This window comes from Crocuta crocuta, unplaced genomic scaffold (genome assembly GCF_008692635.1).
Source record: "Crocuta crocuta isolate KB4526 unplaced genomic scaffold, BGI_CrCroc_1.0 scaffold884, whole genome shotgun sequence".
Lineage (NCBI taxonomy): Eukaryota > Metazoa > Chordata > Mammalia > Carnivora > Hyaenidae > Crocuta > Crocuta crocuta.
Genome location: NW_027529549.1, coordinates 2,474,920 through 2,487,250, shown reverse-complemented (window position 1 = coordinate 2,487,250; position 12,331 = coordinate 2,474,920).

The window sequence follows — 12,331 nt, the reverse complement described above, 5'->3', positions numbered from 1 at the left end:
CAATTAATTGCTCCAGCCTGAAAGTGACACATGTCACTTCTACCTACATCTATTGGCCAGTTATATGATTTTGCTCAACTGCTAGGGGACAAGGAAATAGAAACCTCCCACATACTGAAAGAGGAAGAAAATTCAGATAAACAATGAAAATTTCTACTATATTTAATAATCTATTTTTCCACATATCACAAAATTATTTAAGATAGTAAATATTTAAAAAATCTTTTATTATGGGAAATTTCAAACACACAAAAACCAGAATAGGATAACAACCCCCCAGATATCCATCACCAATCCAACACACCCCTATCTGTAACCACTGAAAAAGTCTCCAGTGTACAAATGAGCTTCTTTTTCATCCAAATTCTTATGTTGGACATTTGGGCACTGCTAAGTTTGCCACCATAAATCATACTTCAATGAACATCCTTACTCAAAAGTTGTCACTTATTTGATTATTTCCATATGATAAAATCATTTGGCCCTTTTATTGACAACTTCCAGACCTATCTTTCCCTACCCACTGACTTCCTGGGTCATTAATGGCTCATTCCCAAAGTAACACAGAGTCCCAGCATGAAGGTAAGGACAAGACAGTAAATGTTTGTCCAATCAAAATGTTTTCCAATTTTTGATTACTCTAGATTTACAGACGTTTCAAGGAAAATATGATTAATACATAATTTATCAGAATGAATGAAAACGTGATTTGGTGCTCACTTGGGCAGCAGATATACTATAGCAGATATGCTAAAATTTGAGTGTTAGAGAGATTAGCATGGCCACTATGCCAGGATTACACACAAATTCATGAAGTAGCCATATTATAATAAATATAATTAATTAACTAATTAAAAATGATTTGTGATTTAAGAGTTTAACATTTCTTAAAATGATTATTCAATGAGAAAATTTCTGAATTTCCCCCGAAAGCTCCCACTCCCCCACATAAATGCCCTTACCGGAGAGAGTACTCTGAGTCAGGGCAGACTTGCAGTTTGATAGAAAGACATGAATCCTGATTTGAAGCACATACAAAAATAAGCTGTGTCACCTAAGTCAAGTTATTTAAACTCTTTCCAATCCTCCATTTTTTCCTATTTGTAAGCTGACAATTCTAACTTTTATGTTTGTTGTGACATGTAGACAACATGGTGTTTGTGAAAACATCTTTATTACTAGGCTCGGTATAGAATGGGTACACAATAAAAATTCCACATGCTGTTTTATTCTTTCTTTCTCTTTTATCTTCAGGATATACTCAAGGCATGAACGTTGCAGTTATTTTGAACAACAATGTTCATGTTACAGTGCTTAGTGAGCATGTGATTCTTGACAACATGTCTGGCAATCAATAACATTGTTTTGATTTTAGTGTTTTTCCATGACACCAAAACCAAATTTTGGAAAATTCTTTCAGGTAAGCCCTCTCCTTGGAAAATTCCCATTCCCTCATTTGCAGCAGCCAAGCACTATTTGCTCCAGGACCCAACACCTCTCAAATTGTTATTTTCAATGTTAATAAATGATTTCTTTCATTTCCCGTTTTCCTCTGTTCACCAACCTGCCAGCAGCAGTCACATGCCGGCCTTAAAATAACTGTACTGGTAAATAACTGATTCAAATTATTAGTAGGATATCTGTAATTGTGTTACATAGTCAAGCCAGTTGGAAATGAGCAAACATGGCTCCTAGCATCTAGCTGTGCAATTTGGTGAATGCAAATGAAGACTAGGTTCAGAAAGGCCTGGAAAGAAGAGCAGCATAAAACTTGAGAAGATGAATTCAAGGTTGGTGAGAACGGAAAGCTCTGTTTTGCTCTTGTAGCATTCTCCTTAGCGGCTGCCACACAGCAAGCACACAGTAGGAATTAATAAATACGTCTGGGTTGAGTGGATGCTGGGAGGGAAGCAAGTGTTCTCCATCTCCAAATTCCATTTTGCTCCAATATTTTTTCAAGACTCTTCCTATTTTTACTAAACATTTTCAACATTTGGGGTTTCTTTGCTTCACCTGTCAAACTTCTCTTTGTGTTTTTTACTCTACCTCGTGGCAAGGTTGGCCCTCCAAGAGAGTTCAGTAAAGGTTTGTTGAATGAACAGAAGATACAGAGGATCTGCAAAGTGTACACGGAACCAAACTCTGAAGGTTTTGAGAGAGAGATTAGAGGGAGAGAGAGAGAGAGAGAAAGACAGAATGCATGCCTTTGTGCATGGATACTTACATGTGTGATTTTAATGTGCTCTTCTTCAAGGTGGGACACCAGACTGCTGTTGTACTAAGACGTATACTTCTTATTCATGGCTTGTGGATGTTGAAACTTAATTAGGAGAACTCTAGGCAGCATTCAACTCTGGTTTCTCAACAGTGATTTTGATGACTTGAGTTGTGTTTTTTATTCTTATCCTTATTGCTTTCAGATATACATAAATCTTTTCTCTCTCCATTTTTCCCCATGTGTGTGAAATGTGATACTTTTCAGTATTCTTGGGTTCTTTTGGAATCCAGACTTTTCACTTCCTCCACATCTGCTATGAAACAAAATATTGATTAATGTGACCTATAAACCTAAATGGTTAAATGGGGCCAATGACCGATTCCTATTCTTGGATTTTTTAGGAGTTTCTGTCATTTTTTCCAATCTCTCTTTTAACTGTGATTTTTTTTGTTTATTAAAAGATTAAAGGAAAATTATACCAGCAGTAAAGTTCTCAACCACATCTGAGATTTAAACTCCAAGTCTTTTGACTAACATTAACCCAGACCATCTCACCAACTTTATGACAGAAATGTTTCTAGCCCTTGCCATTTATGTCCTATAAAAATTACAAAATAATGTGAAAACATAAAAAAACCTAAATGTCTCCAGAAGGTAGTGCCCATTTCTTTGAAAGTCCCATATATGACAGAGAATAATTAGCAATAAAATAGGGCTATCACTCAGTGACTCCACAGGATGAAAAATATACTTAAGGGGAAAACAACTGCAACCCACAAGGGTCTGATATTCTGACTTAGACTGGTTAAAGGATGCTATAAAAGATGGCTGCCATGAAGACTGAGAGAGCAATTCAAGTCATACTATTACTTTTTCCCAAACAAAATATATTACCCAAAGTAGGATATACAGAGTCTGCAGTTATAAAATCCCAAGGGGTGCTCTTTACATAGAATACAATGAGACCCTACATAGTTTTTACAACATGGAGACCTGAATGTAAGCATACAAATGATCAGAGGCTTCCTCTAAATAGCCACATCCATAGAAAGTTTTAATCCAAAAATATTGCCTTGTTAACAACTTTGGAGTTACCTTAAAGGTCTATGTTACATTCTTTGGAATACCCTTAATAGCTTTAAATAATCCTTCAATGGTAGACCTGACATTTGGAAATATTAAAAATCTTCAGGTACCAAATCTCATGTAAGTTGTATAACATGGCAAATGTCACTTTCTTTGTTAAAAAGAATTTTGAAGTATTCAGATTGATTTTTTCATGTGACTGAAGTGAGTCTGAATTTTTTTTTTTCCAAAGGAGATAGGAGAAAGTTAGGAGGAAAGGAAACCTCAATAGAATAATCATGTGGTCTCCTAATGACATACTTTAAGGGTAGTAATGTTAATTTGGTTATTTTATATGTTTTCCCAAGTCTAATTTTGTTAATATCACATGCACAATCTAGTTTGGGTGTCCATATTGGTGCCTCAGTCTCCTCAGGGATGGAATGACAAAAATATACTTTAAGGAGGCTGTTTCTAAGAATGAGCATTTAAAAAATTGCTCTGGAGATTTCAAGTAACAACACAGATGAAACATTCTCTTGGAAAAACTTCTGTCTTGAGGCAAAGGACTTGATTCCCTACCCCAACCCCATTATGAGTTTATCAACACTATGTGAGACGATTTAATATCACCATTTTGCAGAAGGGATGACAAAAGGGAGTAATTATGAGTTAACATGATTCCTAAAAAGTTGCATCTTACACTTCACCTGTTGATTATAGTTCAGCAATTCTGCATAAGATTTCCAGTTACGGACAAAATAATCAGCTAACATCTTCCTCTTGATCATTTTGGTTTATTAATGAACCCAGGGCTAATGAGGCTGAATACGTTAGACGTTCCCCCAAAATCAGGAAACCACCTTTGTCTTTAGAAGGGAGAAACCACAAACTCAGAAAATAAAATTACTCTTTGCATATAGCACAATTAGTTCTACTGACTGAGAAGCCTCCCTACTTCCCATTTGCTTCTACTGCAAGTAGAATCTATTAAGATTAGTCAGAGCCCTGGGGGTGGAGTGGGTGGAGTGCATGTGTGTCTGTCTTGTGTTGGCCTGTTATTGTCATGGTGCTCACAGGACCATGGGAGGCAGTGTTGAGTGATCCCTTTTATGTCTAGACAGATATTCATAATGAAATAGATGTCTGGCTCTTGAAGTTAACTTCTTAGACTGGAGGTATTTTGGTTTACAAAGGCCCAAATAAGAATGGATGACATTGTCTTGGGTGAAGCCACAGAGACCAGGAGGAAAAATGAGCAGGGGGTGGAGAGAGGGTAAGGAGATCTCCTGCTGAAAGTTAAAATGTCACCTGTGGCAGAATAGGGTCTATAATAAGAATCCTGTGTGTTAAATCATATTGACCTGGAAAGCATTCTTCAAATCCAACTTTCCCAGACATCCAAATAACCTGCCTTGATCTTCTTAATACCCCCAAATGATGGTGAGTTTTCTTAATAGCTTGTCTTCCTTTGGTCTTCTTAGGGTCCTCAATTTTAGCAGAAGCTAGAGCAAGTCTCTTGGGGTTCACATTACACAGCTGCCATGAACATTTTATGAATTTCATCATAAGCAAGGCCAGTTGGACAAAGAATGGGCTCTTGCTGTTTTTTTTCTATGCCTCCCCCTTCCCAATTTTCCATACTGTGGAGTGACATTTGAAAGGAATTTCTCATGACTAATCCATTTTTATCTGTTAATGAAAGTGCATCATGCATTGCTTGGCCAAATTTAATGTCTCTGCGTTACCTAGAAATGAGGGTGTGATAGAAAAGAACAAGTTAAAATAGAGTGAGCTGAGGAAGTACTTTCTAAAAACTCCTTTTTTTCTGCCCCCCAACCCCCACCCTTTTAAGCATTACTGTCATCTGTCTGCCAGGTGGAACTTATTTGGATAATACAGCACAGATGTACCTTGCTGTACTCAACAGATGAATTCCTGAAAAGCTGTACTTGATAGAATTTAATAAATTAAATCATATTTTCCTGTAGACTTGCATTATAGTAACAGAAGCCATTATCCACATTTGACTGATCTTCAATTGGCAGAGTCCTCTAACACTTGAGCTTCATGTTTCTCAGCCAAATCTCTATGTCAAACAGTTAATGATGTGGAAATAATGAGCACTTATGTGAGCTAAGGGAGCACTATACTTAAAAGAAATTTGATTGTATTCCTCTGAAAGTAAAGAATCTTTATTTCACGATGTGAATTTCTACTCATGGAATCTTAGACTCTCAGGAACATTACAGATGATGTAGTCCAAGCCTCTCTTTCTTGCAAAAGAGGAAACTGAGGCCCTAAGTGTTTATTCATCTGTGACAGCATGCAACAATATATCAAGGAAAGAATGACATTTTGAGGTTGGCAGCCTTGAATTCAAATGTTTTCTTCCCAGCGCTCTAGCTGTTTGGCTTTGGGCAAACTATCAGAACTTGCCTAGCCTGGTTTCCTCATCTTTAAGGCAGAGTATTTCCCACCTTGAAGAGTTATTGTAAAAATTGAGGTAATGTATAAAAAGTGATAACATAATCCCTAGAACACAAGAAGAGCTTGATGAATGTTTGTCTTCTCTCCTCATTTCCATGTTTTGGATTATTTTTTAATGTCCTGCTTTTTAAAAAATACAGTCCTTTTAAAATTGTAAAGGTAATAATGCTTGGTACTAAAATCTAAAGAAAGTCAGGGGAGCCTGGGTGGCTCAGTCGGTTAAGCGTCCAACTTCGGCTCAAGTCATGATCTCACGGTTCGTGGGTCTGAGCCCCCAGAGCATTGGGCTCTGTGCTGACAGTAGCTCAGAGCCTGGAGCCTGCTTCAGATTCTGTGTCTCCCTCTCTCTCTAACCCTCCACTGCTCATGCTGTCTCTCTCTCTCTTAGAAATAAATTTAAAAAAACATTAGAAAATAAATAAAATCTAAGGAAAGTCAGTGAATATAGAACAAAATCCACATAGTCCTCTTCCCACACTCCGAGCTCCTTTCCCCAAATCTCTTTCTAAAGGAAAACACTGTTAACGGTTTGGTTTGCTTTGTATCCTTCCAGATATTTTTTCTTCACTGTCTTCTTAGGTGTAGCACATCCTATACTCAAGTCATTTTGTGGAACTTCAAAGAGTATTTGTTATCAGTCCTCTATTGCCATAAAAATGCGTGTAACATAACAACCACAAAAATCTCAGTGGCACGTGACCATTAGTATCTATTTCTTACACCTACATCTGAAGCTCAGCTGTGCAGTTCTGCTGATGTCAGCTGCTGGGCATGGCTCCAGGCAGGAAGTTCCTGTTTCACGTCTGCTATACAGGTGGGGTTTCAGTTCAGGTCTATTGCATGTCTTTCTCCTTCTTCCGAGACCATCGGGGCACAGGGGGCATGTTCTTCTCATGACAGAGGTTGGAAGTTCTCTGAACGAGTAGTGGATGCTAGTTATGTCTCCTGAAGACAAAGGTTGCAATGAGGTCACTTTTACCCTGGCACAAATTGCATTGGCCAAAGCAAGTCACCTGGCCAAGCCCACCAAGAGTAGGGGAGGGAAGTGACTCCATTTTTAGAGAAAAGAACTACCATGTCACACGGCAAACAGCATGGCCAGAGGGAAGAGTGAACAGCTGGGAACAACACAGGCGTCTACAGTCCTAGCAAAGGCACATCCACCAGCATGCAGAACCTAGACACCTGATTCCTACAGCTCCAGTAGAAACTCCTGGTGGGGAAGGACCATGACTGTTTAGTTCCTTGCTCTACTTCCACTGAATTTGGAGACTGGGGGAGGGGGGAAGGAGGGGAAGAAACTGGTATAAACTCTTTGTTGAATGAATATTGAGAATTCTGGTCCAGGAGAGTCCAGGAAACAGGAACAGAAACGAGGTATATTAACCCCAAATGTTATGTGTATGTATTTGTGAAGCTGCCTTATGAGGTTTTTTCCCTCAGACCTCAACAAGCATTTATCAAAATGTGAAGCTGGCAGCCAGTATTTACAGCAGGCCAGAGGTTCTGCAGAAGGCCCTCTGTCAGTCAGCATAATTTCAATGCCGATATAAACCTTTGCTTAATTGCTCTGGCCTGACCATCTAAGAATGACAAGCCTATCAGTAAAGTGTGGAAATATAGAATGAACCCACAGCTTGCCTTTAAATGTCAGCAGGGTGGCTGTGGTGTTGGCCTGAAATTTAGATATGGTTTCCAACCCAATTGTCCTTTATAATTTGTTGTGTTAACTGACAGAGGTGGTAAAGGGAACATTGTGGGGTTATCTGAAGGGCGACCAGCCCACAGAGACTATGGAAAGGACCTATTTCTGAGTCGAGAGGAGGGGAGGTTGGCCAGGGAAGCCTGAAGCTGACGCCTGCCTCTAGCACTTGGTGCTTGGATCCCAGGGAACTGACTTGATTGTTCTTTCATTTCCCTCCCCCAACCCCTCAGGTTTACCTCAGGGCCATCCAGTCCTCTTTGTGTGTTATTTAACGTTATCTGTCAGATAATCATAGTGTATTTATATAATTAGCCTAATTGTGGGTAATTGTGTGCCGGCACTGTGTAATTATGAAACCTAGCCTCCAACACTGTGGCACAATCTGTAGGCAAGAAGCACTGTACATGCAAAGCAGCCACTTGATCCTTCATCTCATTCAGGGATTTGTTTTTTTCCTTTCAAGGTGCCAGAAAGGAAGAACAAGCCCCTTTGTAAATACATTATCTCCACAACGAGGCCCCTGACAAGCACTTTTGCATAGTTTTGGCACTGGAAGGCACAACCATGTGTAGGGGGAATGATACATTGTCTCTGGAATTGGCAAAGGTTTTCCCTCCTACACTGAGGAGTAAAAGGGTCAAATTGCAATTTTGGGGCTGATTCCCTCACCCAGGGCTGTCTCACTGAGGGTGATTTTGTTTTTGTTTTGTTTTGTTTTTAATGTTTTATTTATTTCTAGGAGAGAGAGAGAGAGAGCGTGAGCAGGGGAGGGTCAGAGAGAGAGGGAGACACAGACTCTGAAACAGGCTCCAGGCTCTGAGCTGGCAGTCAGCACAGAGCCCGACGCGGGGCTCGAACCCACGAACCGCGAGATCATGACCTAAGCGAAAGTCGGACGCTTAACCGACTAAGCCACCCAGGTGCCCCTCATTGAGGGTGACTTTGATCTAAGGCTTTGTATATGCCATCCTTAATATAGGCTAATTAGCATAAGTTTGAGAGTGACGGGAAGGTCTCTCCTCTCCCAGAACATCTCTGGTATCAGTTTGCGCACAAATGCCATTGTCTGGACCTTGTACTGGTCATAAGAGCAACTATGTATTGGGTGTTTAAAATCCTCCAGGCAAGGCGCTGTGCTGAACATCGACATGCATTATCTTACTGAACCTTAACACTATCCTTTGAAAGGTAGGTACTATTGTTATCCCCAGTTTACAGATGTGGAGGCTGAGGTTCGAAAAACTTAGGTGCGTTGACCAAAGTCCCACAGCGACTGAGTAGCTTCAGAAGAATTTGAAGCCACATTCTCCTGAGACTAGAGCCCTTGCTTACACCATGCTTTGGGATGGTTATCCACCCGAACACGTGTATTTTTTATATTTACACACACGCTTGCTTTCATTGGCTGCTTGAGGAGTAGGCGGGGATTAACCACTGGTGTGAGTCGGGGCAGGGCCCACACTAACAGGGCATGCAGGTGCTAGTGAGCCCTGGGTGGGAGCTGGAGGAAAGGATGAGGATGAAGCTTTCAAGGGAAGGTAATGCAGGGTGAAGAAGATCAGTTGCACCAGCAACCAGACTTGGTGTTGTGTGTACAAGACAGAGCCATAAACTTCCCCAGAAAGTCTGCTTCACTGGGGCAGCCCACTTCTGTCTCTATGACCAACACTCAGAAAAGTCCTGGAACTCCAAGGGATGCTCAATAGATAGTCAAATAAACTAAACTCCTGGATGGAGGGCAAGTAATAAACTTAGATGACCGCAAGGTCCAAGTGGTTACGAAAGTGAATGATGCTGGACAGATTAAAGACAAACAAATAGAGTAAAGTGACAAATGCTAATAGGGACAAAGTCCTGGAGAATATGTGTGTGACTTCCTAAAGTCACAAACCTAGTAAGTAGCAGAACTATTAATAGGTCAGTTCTCCTGAACTTCTGCCCAGTGTTGTTTTGTTTTTTTGTGTGTGTGTTTTTTTTTTCCCGTTACCGCTGCTACTCAAGCTCCCAGATGTGTATTTCTTCCATCCACCATCACAGATTTGTTGAATTTAATCCATTGCTTTCATTTTACAATGAGGGAAATCAAGTCCCAGAGAAGGAAAGGGGCTTGCCCAGGATCATATAAGAGGTAAGTGGCACAACCATGTTTCCTGGCTATCAGCCTAATGTGCTTTCTACTAATCATGAGGTTTCATATATATCCAAGAAATACCCTGACTTTGAGGGCAGCAAAAACACTACAAAAATTCATGAGGCTGTTTTTCTACCTGTAAATCAGGATACGTTTTAAATTACAACTGGGGAAGTAAACTACTATTAAGACAAAAGTTGGATTTATATTAAAGATGATTCCTCATAGCATTAGAGAATGTTAGATCTGGAAGGGGGTTTAGAGAACAAAAGATCCGTCACCTTCATGTTACAGATGAGGAAACTGAGGCCCAGGAGGATTTGTAAGGAATATTTTTGCCATTTATATAGTGAATTACATAGTGAATTTGCATAGTGAAATTTTGAATTTACATACTGTCATTCAGAAACTAGGGAAGATGAGACATAGAGCCGAAGCCTAGTAGACAGAAACTACTCCTCATCTCCTGAAGTGAAACAATTCCTTCCTACTCACTAATGCCCTTTTACTCTGGAGCATTCAGGGAAGAGTAATCACCAGCACAAATGGAATGAAGTTTCAGGAGTAGATGATGCCTGATATCTTTATTCCTGCATAAAGGGGCAAAGAGTTTGTCCTCATAGAGGATGTTCTTCAATGCTTAAGAGAAGGTAATCATTCCAGGAAGGCAGAGCCTTGCACTAAACTTGGAGAAGAAAATTAGAGGAAGTCAAATTTGTAGCAGGTGTTCCTGCAAGCCCTCTGCATTGTAGAATGGTCTACTGGGAATCCTGAATGGTGAGACCTGAGCTGGAAACCCAGGAGCCCATGGGGCCAGCAGGTACAAAAAAGAAGGAAATGGGGGGTGTTTGTCTCATCTCATTGTCAGATTAAGTGATTTTAGCAGGATCAGCTTTTTCTTTCTCTTTCTCTTTTTTTTTTTTTTCCAAGAGAAGCTAGGCACCTGATTTTTAAAAATTAGGAACTAATTACATTTTTTAAAATGCTGTGTAGGGCAAAAAACCAAAATGAAATCCCTTATCTGAGGTCAGAGTTGACTACAGCCTTGCCATGTTGAAATCTCAGTTTTAGAGCTTAGCTGTGCTGACCAATCAGGGCAAATGTTGAGTCCTGGGGGTTACAATGGGACAAAAGAGCAAGATGTGTGGGAGGTTCACTTGAAGCCTCTGTAGACAAACTGTTTTGAAGATCCAAGTCTTCTTTCCTTCCAGGAAGAAAATATAATATCTATGCTGCAGCTAGTGCTGGCTATCTCCCTGGCTTAGAGAGCCAGGCATCTGGCCTTGGTGCCTCCAGTTTTTACTTTAATAACCTTGGGCAAATCATTCCCCTCTCTAACCCTCCAATCCATAAATTGAGGCCCTTCATCCTACCTTAATTGCCTCATAGGTTTATTGCGATCAAATCAGATAATGCTGTGGAAGCACTTGGTAATCTCTAACGTTATGCAAACAAAAGGAAGACTGAAAAGTCTGAGAATCAACTTTTTATATGAGAAAATGGTGACACATGGAAAAAAGCACAGATTTTGACTCAGATAGAACATGGGTTCAGATTCTGGATTCCCCACCACCAGCTATACTGTCTTGAACAATGTTTGTTTGTTTTTGGTTTGTTTTTATTTTTTAAAATGTTTTATTTATTTCTGAAAGAGAGAGAGAGAGAGAGACAGCGTGAGCAGGGGAGGGTCAGAGAGAAAGGGAGATACAGAATCTGAAACTGGCTCCAGGCTCTGAGCTGGCAGTCATTACAGAGCCCGACATGGGGCTCGAACCCACGAACCATGAGATCATGACCTGAACCGAAATCAGACACTTATCCGACTGAGCCACCCAGGCACCCAAGCAATGTTTGTTTTGGAGCTCAGTTTTCTCATCGACAAAATGGGGTAATAGTGTCTCTCTATTTAATGCTTCTGTGAAGATTAAATGAAACTATATATGTAAAGCATGCACATAGTACATTAGTAAGTGCTTGATAAACATTATTTCCTTTCTAAATATATAATTAGAACTCACTGACTCATAAAACCATAGCATTATAAAAGAGAATTGGTACTTTGAGCCCCACATCAGGCCCTGTGCTGACAGCTTAGAGCCTGGAGACTCTTTTACATTCTGTGTTTCCTTCTTTCTCTGCCCCTAACCTGGCTCACACCCTGTCTCTTTCAAAAATAAACATTAAAAATTTTTTTTTTTAATAAAAGACAATTGGTAGTAACTTTCCCTATTATGAAAGGATGTAATGTTGAACAAAGTAAGAAAAGGGACTTTAGTAGATTAAAAAAAAAAACAGAAAGAAAGAAGAAAGAAAGAAAGAAAGAAAGAAAGAAAGAAAGAAAGAAAGAAAGAAAGAAAGAAATTAAAGGTAGTAGAAGGCTATTGTAGGGAGGCAGTTAGACATCCAGGCAAAGACATTTAACCTGGTCTCTGTGCATGAGATGACACTGGGGAGGCTTAACAGTGAGGTGATAGGAGTGAACATTCGAAGCACAGGGATAGCATGGGCAAGACCCTGGAAGAAAGATAGAGCAAGCCAAATCCAGAAAACAGAAGGGTAGGGATCTGAAGTATAGATCCTTGGGTAATTGAAAGGGAATAGGGACAGCCAGAAAGGTTACCAAGACTAGTTTGCATTCCTCAGGAGTTTGCTTTATTTTGTAGACCATGGGATGGCATCCAAAAGTTTGACACTTGGGGGAAAAAACATGATCAGACTCACT